This window comes from Geotrypetes seraphini, chromosome 10, assembly GCF_902459505.1.
Source record: "Geotrypetes seraphini chromosome 10, aGeoSer1.1, whole genome shotgun sequence".
Lineage (NCBI taxonomy): Eukaryota > Metazoa > Chordata > Amphibia > Gymnophiona > Dermophiidae > Geotrypetes > Geotrypetes seraphini.
In genome coordinates this window covers 129186526-129199378 of record NC_047093.1, presented here as the reverse complement: position 1 = coordinate 129199378, position 12853 = coordinate 129186526, and positions in this window count along the sequence as shown.

The window sequence follows — 12853 nt, the reverse complement described above, 5'->3', positions numbered from 1 at the left end:
AGGGCCCTTTAAGAAAGAAAATATCATCTTCAACCTCGAGACGACCAGTGATATACTTAAATGTCTCAATCATGTCTTCCCCTCTCCCTGCGTTCTTGGAGAGAGTATAGCCGCAATTTGTTCAGATCCTTGAGCCCTGAGACCATCCTGGTGGCCATTTGCTGAACCGACTCAACTCTCAGCACATATTTACAGTAATGTGGCCTCCAGAATTGTACACAGTACTCCAGATTAGGTCTCACCATGGTTCTGTACAATGGAATTAGGACCTCAGGCTTCCGACTAATAAAACTTCTACGGCTACAACCCAGCATTTGTCTAGCCTTGGATGAAGCCTTCTCCACTTGATTGGCAGTTTTCATGTCTTCACTAATGATCACCCCTAAATCTCATTCTGCTGCAATTCTAGCCAAGGTCTCACCATTCAAGGTCTACGTTCTGCACGGATTATTGTTGCCAAGGTACATGACCTTGCATTTTTTAGCGTTGAAGCTCAGCTGCCAGGTCAAGGACCAATGTTCCAATAAAAGCAGGTCCTGCGTCATACTGTCTGACAAATTGCTCTTACTTATATTATATATATATATATATATGAAATGTGCGTGTGTGTGTGTGTATATATATATATATATATATATACACACACACGCACATTTCATATATATATATATCCTATATAATAAAACGCTAGCCGTGCATGCGCACTCCTGCCTGCATGTTCCATGATCCGTAGGTCAATGGCAGGCAGGAGAGTGGATGCGCGGTTAGGGCCCACACTCGAGCGCTGTGGCTGACTCAGGATCGTGAGAGGATGCGCCGCGTAAAGTGCTGTACAGGTACTGGAGGGGGAGGGACATACCGCTTCTGCACATACCAGTACAAACCTCCCTCCAGCGTTGGCAGCCGCAGCACGTTAAACAGGCTGCTTCGTGGCTTTCTCCTGCAGTTGAGTCCCTCTGCCGCGTCACTGATGATGGTTATATATATATGTTGGATTTCAGCCCCTTAATGTGATTGAGTTTGACACCCCTGCCCTAAAGGAACATTTGATTAGGAAAAGTAACTAATCAAAACAAGTTTTGCCCATGCCAATTGCCTCTAGGATGTTCAAACAACAGCCAAGACCAGTGTATCGCAAACTTTGTGCCTCCTGAGATTTCAGGTGTGCTGCGGTACACTGGGGAAGAGGAGAGATGCCGGCGGCAGATGTCTGGCTATAGGACATGCCTCTCGCGAAGCAATCTCACGATGCCGGCACCTCTTCTCTCTGCTGGCCCTTCTCTCCTTTCAACGCAAGGCCCATTTGCTGGGCCTTTGCGCATGCGCTGCTGTCGGCGCGCTTCCAGGTGTCTTGAGCCGGGGATACTAGGTTTAGTGTGCCCCGGCTCGAAAAAGTTTGCGAGACACTGGCCAAGGCAAACACAAGAGTGTTGGTGATTTTCCCAGCATCCAGCTAGGAACAAATTTCATGTGACCATACCTACAAGTAAAGATTCTGTATTAGAGAATGACAGGGGGACAAATTTTTCCTTGCACTTTAAATTTATAAGTGTTCGAGACTTGTGCAGTTATGGCAGAGCTTGCAGGGATGGGATGGGGATACTGAGATCCGCCGGGGAGCTTTTCAGCAAATTGTAGCTCTATCCTTCCCCCCTTCTACACATAAGTTCATGTAATCCTTTTTCTTCTTCTCTACCCACTATTTTAAGTTCTTGTAAACCGTGTCGAGCTCCATACTCATGGAGATGATGCGGTATATAAACTTAAGGTTTAGATTAGATTAGATTAGATTAGATTAGAGTAGCAACATTCCAAACAAAATCCCAAGGAATAGCAAGATTCTGGAATCCCAAAGAGTAGCAACATTCCATACAGAATCCCAAGGAATAGCAAGATTCCGGAATCCCAAAGAGTAGCAACTGGGAAAATCCCTTCTCTTCAAAATCACAGGTCTTTGGAACGACCTCACCACCCCGCTGCGGAACCTGAGCTCCCTTCAGTTATTCCGCAAACAACTGAAAACCTGGCTTTTCAGCAAATTGTAGCTCTATCCTTCCCCCCTTTCTCTCCCCCCTTCTACACATAAGTTCATGTAATCCTTTTTCTTCTTCTCTACCCACTATTTTAAGTTCTTGTAAACCGTGTCGAGCTCCATTCTCATGGAGATGATGCGGTATAGAAACTTAAGGTTTAGATTAGATTAGATTAGATTAGTGTGGCCAACCCTGACACCAGATTGTTTTTTGATGAGGGGTATTGATCTTTCAACAAAATTACAAAGCTGCCAGTAGATACAGCCTTTTCCAAAGTTTAAACAGTGTTAGAAGTAGAGCAATAATACTCAGATCAGAGCTCCTTACATTTTGAATTCTTGGCATAAAAGGCTAAGAATAATAATCTGATTTAAGCCTGAACAGAAAGCACTTTTTACACTTCACCTCCACTGTAGTGTCAGTAATTTGCTTGCAACACTGGTAAGCTATGTTTAACCTTCTAGAGCCATCACAATAATCAAATATTTGTCACCCAGACAAGAAAATGAGTCACTAGGTTTCTTTGTGTGCCATGACTGAATACCCTGATAGTCAAGGTCTCCTCTTTCCAAATCTGCTTCAGTAAACTCAGCTGAAACTCGTTGCTTTTCCCAGAAGAATTTTATCACTTTTTCCATTACAATGAACAAAGAGCCGGGCTGCAAATTTCCCAAAGAAAAGTGGAATAGCAGTGATTTCTTTGTACTAAGAATGGGCTAGATTCAGTATGCTGATTGTGTTTGCGATCGTGTAATGACCCGATTTTCCTCTGACCCGATTCATTAACCTCGTGGCCGATCAACCTCTGATCCTTGCATGGAAATAATAATAATAACTTTATTTTTGTATACTGCCATATCCAGGGAGTTCTAAGGCGGTTCACAACAATTAAAACAGAATTACAAACGGTACAGTATCAATTGATCAGAGTTGCAGGCGACAAAGTAGTTGAGTTTAGAAGGAGTAGGAAAGAGTGTGTCGGGGGGGGTGGTACAGTAGGGGGAGGGAGTTAGGTTTTGGTTCTTTGAGGAGGGGGCATTAAAGGGAGTTAGGTTTTGGTTCTTTGAGGAGGGGGCATTAAGGGTCCTGGCTTTGGAAGAGGTAGGTTTTGAGTAATTTGCTAAAGCTGAGGTAGGTGGGGGCAACGAGGATCATTTGGGCTATCCATGGGTTTAGTTTGGCAGCCTGGAAGGCGAAGGTTTTGTCGAGGAATTTATTGGAGTGACGGAGTTTTAGGGAGGGGAAGGTGAACAGCTGAATTCTGTGGGAGTTCTTTTTTCTGTGGTTCAGGATGAAGTGTGGGTTGATGTAGCTTGGGGATAGACCAAATACTGTTTTGTAATAAAAATAGGCGAATTTGAATAGGACTCTGCATTCTAGTGGCAGCCAATGAAGTTTGTGGTATAAAGGGGTGACATGTTCCCATTTTTTCAGGTTGAATATGAGGCGGACAGCGGTGTTCTGAATCATTCTGAGTCTTCTGATGGTTTTCTTCGTGGAGCTCAAGTAAATGATATTACAGTAGTCCAGTATGCTAAGAATGGAGGATTGTACTAGCAGGCGGAATGAGGGGAATAGCATGCAAAAGTAGGAAGGCAGCGATTCACAATTTCAGGAACACCGACTGAGCAGGCCAATCAAAAAAGAAGTGACTGCTCACGTCCCTGCCGACTCTCCTGCCTCACTTTTGAAATTCATATCAAGCTGCATTAAGTAAATCCAGCAATTTTCTTCTCCTGTAATTTGTTAGGAATATCCTATCCAATGTGCTTTGCCTTTTAAAAGGTTTGAAATCAAGTGGGGAGTTTTTGTTGTTGCTTCAGTAAACAGGAAAGCTTTCTTTTGAGACACCGAATCAGCTGAGGATTCCCCACCTGAAGGCCTGTCTGTCCCCCCTGAAGTCCTGCAACCAAGGCCTGCCTGTCCCCACTGAAGGCCTGCATCCAAGGCCTGCCTGTCCCCCTTGAAGGCCTGTACCCAAGGCCTGCAACCAAGGCCTGCCTGTCCCCACTGAAGGCCTGTCTGTCCCCCCTGAAGTCCTGCAACCAAGGCCTGCCTGTCCCCACTGAAGGCCTGCATCCAAGGCCTGCCTGTCCCCCTTGAAGGCCTGTACCCAAGGCCTGCAACCAAGGCCTGCCTGTCCCCACTGAAGGCCTGTCTGTCCCCCCTGAAGTCCTGCAACCAAGGCCTGCCTGTCCCCACTGAAGGCCTGCCTGTCCCCCCTGAAGGTTTGTACAACCCCCCCCCCCCCCAAAGGACTGCACCTCCCCTCCCAGAAGGCCTGCGTGTTTCCCCTGGCCTAAGTTTACCTCATTTCATCAGCCTGCATGAGATCACTAGTGTTAGCGATCTTTGTAAGCTGCCATTTTGTCTTCAAGCTGCCTTCTCTGCCTCAGTCTGCTCTCTGCCGCCCCGACTCTCCGCCACCCTACCCCACAGTCTTGCAAAAAAAGTAATTTCCAGCTCTTCCTTGCACGGAGAACATGTGCAGGCCATCTACAGGCAAAGAAGATGGTCTGCGCATGCGTTAGGATCGCTCTGTAGCGATCTGTGTGATCGGTTTGGGGCGTGCTGCTGATCGGCATGAGGACGCATCAGTCGCCCGGCCACAGGTCGGATCTGTGAGGTTAGTGAATCTAGCCCAATGTCGTCTAGTACTAAACAGACCCATGCTGGGATGGGTTAACTGCTGCTGTTTGAGCCATAGCGATTCTCTTCCCAGCAGAACAAGTGTGTGATGTGTAATGCTGCTTTAAGCCTTTCGGTAACCATACGCCACTGAACACACCCTGTCTCCAAAGGCTGTGTGAATACTGGAATATGTGTGTAATAACAGGAAGGGATAAACTGATCAAACTTTGCAGTCTGCGCTTTCAACACTTGAAAAGTAAACATTATAGACGTAGATCTTTATAAAGGCACACCCGCTGAAGATGATACCAAGGTGGTTCATCCCAGAGAGTGATTGAATGCCCCAAACACTAGTTTTTTAAGGCAGTGTTTCCAAGACATATATCGGAAAGATATCAGTGTCATATTCCTTTGGAAATGAAAGAAGTCATATAAAATGCAATTTTAAAAAGTTATATTCTGCACTATCCTATAACTAGGCAGATCACAAATCATATGCATAATAGAAACATAAAAACAAAACAAAATAGACTCCAATCAGTTTAAATACAGTAATAAAAAAGAATCTTTTCAAATAGAATGATAAAATACAAGCGAGAAGGATGACGGTCAAAGTTCAATTCCTACAACGACTCGGCAGCAAGGTCCGGCAGAGCTGAAAACTGAAATAAGCTCAGGACAGTAGTATACACACCAGGATCCAAGACCCCCAAAGGATCTGCAGATCCAGCACACAATCCCTGATCTTCCATCCTGGGAAGCGCTGTATCAGCAAACAAGGGATCAGGAAAAGACGTATCCGCCTCTGGGTCCCTAGGATCAGGCAGTGCAACAGCTGCAGCAGACAGACGAGGATACGCCCAAAGGCAACATGCCACTAAGGGCTATATTCACAAAGGCCACAGATCGGATCCGATCCTTGAGCGATCCGATCTGATCCGTGGCCGGGGGGCTGATTCACGAATCACCCTCGTGCAAATGAGTACATGGGTCTCTAAAACAATAATCTCAGAAGACTACAAGCAATCTAAAACAATGCAATAATGAAATTATTAGGATACAAAAATAGTTTGATATTGTCAGTCCACTTTTCTTACAATATCTCTGGGTGCCAGTTTTCTATAGGATTCAGTTTAAAATTCTAGTGTTAACAAATAAAGCTTGCTTTCTTCAATAACCAAGCTATTTACATTCCTTATAAACCAACCAGAATTCTCAGATCGCTTCAAGATAATAGATTAGTTTTCCCTTCAGCTAAGCAGGCAAGATGGGAATGGACTAGAAAGAAAGCTTTTTATTAGCACCACGATTATGGAACCAACTCTCACTAGAACTGAGGTTTGAGGCAAAGACTAAAGCCTTCAAGTCTATGTTAAAAACTTTTTTTTTCTTTCAAGAAGTATTCGAGGAAATTACCATCTTGATAGTTATAATTCATATATATTAAATCTTATGGGGAAAAAAAGGTTTATCAGCACTGGGTCCTGTGGACATCAAAGGAGGGAAAGGGAAAAATGAGGATTAAAGAAAGTCGGGAAAATATTGTATTGTGTATATATATATGAGTGTGTTCGTTGTTTAATTTTCAAGTCTGTCCAATTTTGAGTTCCTTTTTCATAATATTTTATTTGTATCTGTAAACCACTTGGACCTGTAATAAGATCAAACAGTATAACAATAACAAGTTGTAATAAAACATAAAACATTTAAAAAATGAGTGAAGAAAATGTCTATTTTTTTTTTTTTTCATAAATGACTCCGCTAGATTATTTTTGTCTAACTAGACATCTTAATATTATTTTTTTTTGCCATTATAAAAAAAGCAGCCACCACCCAACCCATCCAAATTTAAAATGTCTAAAACAATCCATTTGCATGTGGGAGGGGCCAGCATTTTAAAGGACGGGCCACACAGACGTCATCAGAGCAGTAAGGCACCCTAGGGAGCACTGCTGTGAATTTCATATTAAGGGTGTCAGGTACACATCTCACCATAACCTACTGTACCCACCTGCCTACCACCCAATATTCCTTGTGCCTGTAGTGGGTTTTGGTGGCTCACACGTTCCACCATAAGTGTACTAGTTAGGGTGGCATATGGGTCTAGGTCCCCTTCTCTGCATTCCACTGCACTGATCACCAGGCTACTCCAGAGACCTGCTTGCAGCTCTACTAGGACTGGTCATAGTTTTGGCAGCTGTTATAGACGCAGAAATTTGGGGGGTAGGAGGGAGTGGACCACTGGGAGAGTGTATGGCCGTTTGGTGGAGGATGGGCAGGGGAGGGCTTCAATGGCTGGGAGGATGTAGATGGGCTGGAGTAAGTCTTAACAGAGATTTCGGCAGTTGGAACCCAAGCACAGTACCGGGTAAAGCTTTGGATTCTTGCCCAGAAATAGCTAAGAAGAAAAAATAAAAATTTAAATTGAATCAGGTTGGGCAGACTGGATGGACCATTCGGGTCTTTATCTGCCATCATCTACTATGTTACTATGTTACTAAGTGTGTGGGCCATATTTTCAACCCTCCAGTGGACATCTGGGTACCTTTTTGGCCCTTATTCATTTTAAAAACAGGTCTAGCCCAAAATGTCCAAACTGGACATTTTGTAAAATGTTTATGCTGTAAAACGTCTAAATGATAAGCTCACCCTAATCCAGCCCAAAACACACCCCCTTTAAGATTTAGACACACTGGAGACAAAGTGACCAGAAAAATGTCTAGAACAGGGGTCTCAAAGTCCCTCCTTGAGGGGCGCAATCCAGTCGGGTTTTCAGGATTTCCCCAATGAATATGCATGAGATCTATGTGCATGCACTGCTTTCAGTGCATATTCATTGGGGAAATCCTGAAAACCCGACTGGATTGCGGCCCTCAAGGAATGACGTTGAGATCCCTGGTCTAGAAAGTCAGTTTCAAAAATGCCTACTTGGTCATTTTGACTAGTAAGACATACAAGTGTTGGTTTTATGACATATTTTGAATGTCTTTTTTTGAAAATGAGCTGCATAGTTTTTTACCCATGTCCCACCTAAGACTTATTTCACATAACAGAAATATACTAATTTGAATCAATATGCGATGTAGTTCCACTACCCAGCTGATTTTTTTTTTAACTTTATTTTTGATTTATAAAGCATATACAAAGGCATAGGTGAAGATCTAATTGTGTACTATCCCCAGATTCTAGATATGATTTCCAAAGTTGCACACACAACTTAATTGACCAATGAGCCCTTAACTAGTAATAATGGAACGCTTACAGCCAATTATTGAAGTTGATTGGCATCAATTAGAATTAGAATGCACAACTGGCTACACTAAGTGCTGATTTTATAACCTACCCATGTAAAGTGTCAGCACTAAGTGCCAAATATCACCAAATTGGACATACAAGAAGAGATAATTAGAAACATAGAAACATAGAAATAGACGGCAGATAAGGGCCACGGCCCATCTAGTCTGCCCACCCCAATGACCCTCCCCTACCTGTCACTGTGAATAGATCCCACATGTCTATCCCATTTGGCCTTAAAATCAGGCACGCCGCTGGCCTCAATAACCTGAAGTGGAAGACTATTCCAGCGATCAACCACCCTTTCGGTGAAGAAGAACTCCCTAGTGTCACCGTGCAGTTTCCCGCCCCTGATTTTCCACTGATGCCCCCTTGTTGCTGCGGGACCCTTGAAAAAGAAGATATCCTCTTCCACCTCGATGCGACCCGTGAGGTACTTGAATGTCTCGATCATATCATAGACAAATCAGCATGTTGTTCAATATTTAGTATAGTTGAGGAAACCATGCTATTCAATGGTTAATATACTTGAGGAAACCAGACTTCATAGGTGGGCTGATACAATGAGGATTAGAGACCCTGCCCTGTTTACTTCTGCAGAATTCTTGGTAGTAACGGAATGAGAGGGGAAGTGTATGTATGTACAGGTAACAGTTACACTTTTGATTGTAGGGTAAGAAGTTTTTGTCTCAAATCTAAAAGTCCAAAGAGGTTTACAATAAAACATTCATAATACAATTACATGTATTTTAAGCAATAACACAACATCAAAATCATCCAGATACAAAATAATCAACTGGTTACAGCAAACAGCAGTTGCATACAAACACTCCCCCCCCTTCCATCAATACCAAGAATTCTGCAGGAAGTAAACAGGACAACACCCTCTATTGTACAAAGGCATCGTCAAAATTTTTCCAAAAAGCAAGAAACATGATGGTATCTTCCCTAAGACTTTGTGGCAGGCTCTTCTATAACATCAGCCCAGCCACTGGAAGGCTTATTTCCCTAGACGATCACTTCTCTTTTCCATGGACTGCAGCAGCATCATAACTTGGCAGCTCAGACCCTGCACTTATCCCATAACAGTTACTCAGACTGTCGCTGAGGTTTGCAGTCTTCGTTCCAGTACATAATAGTGGTCCTGTTCGCCATGGGCTGTATCCGTAGGGGTTTTGTCAGCAGAAAACCTGAAGTCATAATGCCGCTGTACAGATCCATGGTGAGACCTCATCTCGAGTATTGTGTTCAATTCTGGAGACCACACTACCGAAAAGATGTGTTGAGAATTGAGTCGGTTCAGCGAATGGCTACCAGGATGGTTTTGGGGCTCAGGGAACTCACGTATGAAGAAAGGTTAAAAAAACTGCGGATGTACTCACTGGAGGAGCGAAGAGAGAGAGGGGACATGATTGAGACCTTTAAGTATATTACTGGGCGTATAGAGGTGAAAGATGATATCTTCAGTCTTATAGGGCCCTCAGTAACCAGAGGTCACTCGCTGAAAATCAGGGGAGGGAAATTTAAGGGTGATGCGAGGAAGTACTTCTTCACTGAAAGGGTGGTAGATCATTGGAACGAGCTGCCTCAGAGGGTGATTGAGGCCAGCAGCGTGTTAGATTTCAAGAGAAAATGGGATATTCATGTGGGATCTCTGGGAGAGTAGGAGTCAGGGGGTGGGTCATTGGTATGGGCAGACTCGATGGGCTGTAGCCCTTTTCTGCCGTCAATTTCTATGTTTCTATGTTTCTATGTTGAAAAGCATCAACTACTAGTCTGCATTTGCTTAGTCTCCTGGGGTAGAACCCCCTACCTCTTGTCTTTCAATGCAAAGAGGTCTGCTCTTGGTACCTTACTTAAGGTGAAGATGACTTTTAATATATTTTATCCAAGTACAGTCAAAACTCGGTTTGCGAGTAACCCGGTTTGCGAGAATCTCGGCGAGAGGGAGAATTAGAAGGGCTTGAGCATGTGCAGATGCATGCTCAAAGCCAGCAGAGACAAGGAAGAAGATCTTCAAGCAGCACCGGCACTTGTGGGCTGCGTGCTGGTGCCAAAGGGGGGGTGAGATAAAGTTGGTCGGGCAGGGGGTTCCTGTTCGAGCGGGGGGGGGGGGTGCCGATTCGAGCGGGGGGGGGGGCCTTTGTGAGCGGGGGGGAGCGGTTCTCGTGCTGGTGCCAGACAGCGGTGGTGGTGAATTAAAGTTGGTCGGGCGAGGGGTGCCTGTTCTCACGGGGGGGGGGGGGGTGCCGGATCACGTGTGGGGGGGGGACTTTGCGAGCGGGGGGGAGCAGCGCCCTGGCCTCGGGGGCGAGTTTCCATTATTTCCTATGGGGAAATTTGCTTTGATAAACGAGCATTTTGGATTATGAGCATGCTCCTGGAACAGATTATGCTCGTAATCCAAGGTACCACGGTATCACCTTTGAGGTTTCGGACAACGGCTAAGTTTTTTTTAGTCTCTGATCATGTTTTAGCTTCCAGGAAAGTATGATTAATTTAATGTATAGTTCTGCATTTTACAGAGGATTCCAACAATCCACGCTTACTCATGCTACTAGAGTCCAAGGAAGATAGGCCTGCAAGGCATCCCTGTGCAAAGCCCAGTAAGAGAGCAAAGCATGCAGAAGAGGACACCTGTGCGCGCTAGCCCAAGGAACCACATCCAGTGTGGCAAGCAGATAGCCCATAACTTGAAGATAATCCCATGCCGACAGAGCTGGCTGTTGAAGAAAGGGAGAAAACTGGGCACACAGGCATCTGGCAGATAGACACGGTCCGCAGCCAAGTTGAAAAGAGCTCCCAGGTATCCCGGCGACTGCGTGACTGTCAGATGGCTCTTCATGAAGTTAACAATCCAGCCCAGGTCCTTCCACAACTCAAGTAAAGGCAATCCTAGAGACCTTTTTATTTTGCATGTAAGTCGCCACGACAATCATCACCATGGTGAAGGTCCAGGGCGCTGTCACCAGCCCAAAAGGCAGAGCCGAGAATTGGTAATGCTGGTCCTGAATATGAAAATCGCAAAAAAAATTGTGATGGGCTGGAATAAAAGAAATATGCAAATATGTGTCCGTGAGATCCAGAGAGGCAAGAAACTCTTCTGGGGCCACTGCTGCAATGACTGAACGCCTGGCCTCCATTCGAAAGCATGGAACCTTGAGAGCTGTATCCACAAGCTGAAGATCCAGCATGGGAGCATACAGCTGTGAACAATTGCATGAGTTTAGGAGACGCTTTCTAGGCTTCTGATGCCATTTACTGGGCACGCACAGGGCCTATCTTGAACTATAGTTCTAGATGGGACAGAATGGGAGCTTTCTCCTTGGAGATATCTACTGACCGATCCTGTTCCTTATCTCCAAGACAACCCCAACAACAAAGATGTTAATGAGGTAGAAGGCGCCACTTATATTAATGTTTCCAAGTGCAATGAGATGCAAATCAGGGGAAGTAGACACTCGACAACCAAACCAACCCAATCCACAATTTGCAAAGTTTTTTGTAATATCACTGTCTGTATACAGTCTCTTCCTCTGTAAACCGCTCTGAGCTGTTTATGGTATTGCGGTATATAAAAATAAAGTTAGTATTATTATTCTCGGGTTTGCTCTCTCTCAACTCACCCCCACATTCCGGCATCTCTATCTGATTCACAACCCCCAATCCTCAGAGCTGCCAAGGGACCTAATTTTTGAGAGATTTAGGATGTACCTCCAGACTCCACCTCCTTGCACATTTCAATTCCACAGCTTTCTCTATCTCCAGTTCCCCCTGACCCCAGCAAGAGAGCCTCAAGAAAATGTCATGTCTTGCTGCCATAGAACCAATCTCATGGGAAGAGCTCTAAGATTTTGCACTTATTGTGAAACTGGTCCTTCTGCAGCAGGAAATGACATCTTATTAATGTGTCTCTTGCTGCCAATGGAGGGGAAGCAGAGACAGCAAAGGTAACCATCCCAAAGCTGGAGATTTCAGGCCAGTAAGTGAGTTTTATCCTCCATAGGCCCCAGCTATGTCCTAGACCAGTGTTTTTCAACCTTTTTACACCCGTGGACCGGCAGAAATAAAATAATTATTTTGTGGACCGGCAAACTACTAAGACCGAAATAAAAAAAACACATTTCCGCTCCGTCTCCGCAAGCTCGGTCCCCACAAACCATCTGATCCCATCTGCACAACCCTCAGTTATGATTTTATATTGAATGTATTTTATTAAAGTATAAAAAGAAACAATATTCTGTACAATTGTCATTTTATAAATATAAATATTCAGAGCAAGGACCAACAAAACCCCTGTCTCCCCTGCCCTTCACATATATCCCCTCTACTATCAAGAAAACTGAACAAGCCAAATTATTACAGAATGCTACACAGAAATATCATGCTAACAGAATACTGCAGTCAACACATGACAGGAATAGTGTTAGGCTTTGCAGTCCCCAGTTATGTCTCTAACAGGATATACATTTCAAATCTGATATATTGTAATGACAAAATAGAAATAAAATTATTTTTTTTCTACCTTTTGTGGTCTCTGCTTTCATCTTCTTTTCACTCTTTTCCTTCCAGCGTCTGCCCGTTCCATCCACTGTCTGCCCTCTCCCCCTTCCATATGTATCTGACTTCTTTCTATGCCCCTCTCTCCTTTCCACCTCTCTCCTTTTAACATCATTCATTCCAGCTTCACTGCTTTCTTCATTTTTATCTCTCCTACACCAGATCTAGCATCTTTATCCCTCTCTCATTTCCCTGCTGACCCCCTTTCCAGCATCAATCTCTCTCTACTTTCTCATTCTTCTCTCTCCCCTTTCTCTCATCTGATCTCTCCATTCCACCCTGACCCCCTTTACCCTCCTGTAATCTCCCTGCCAGCTGTTTCCTTCCTTTTTTCC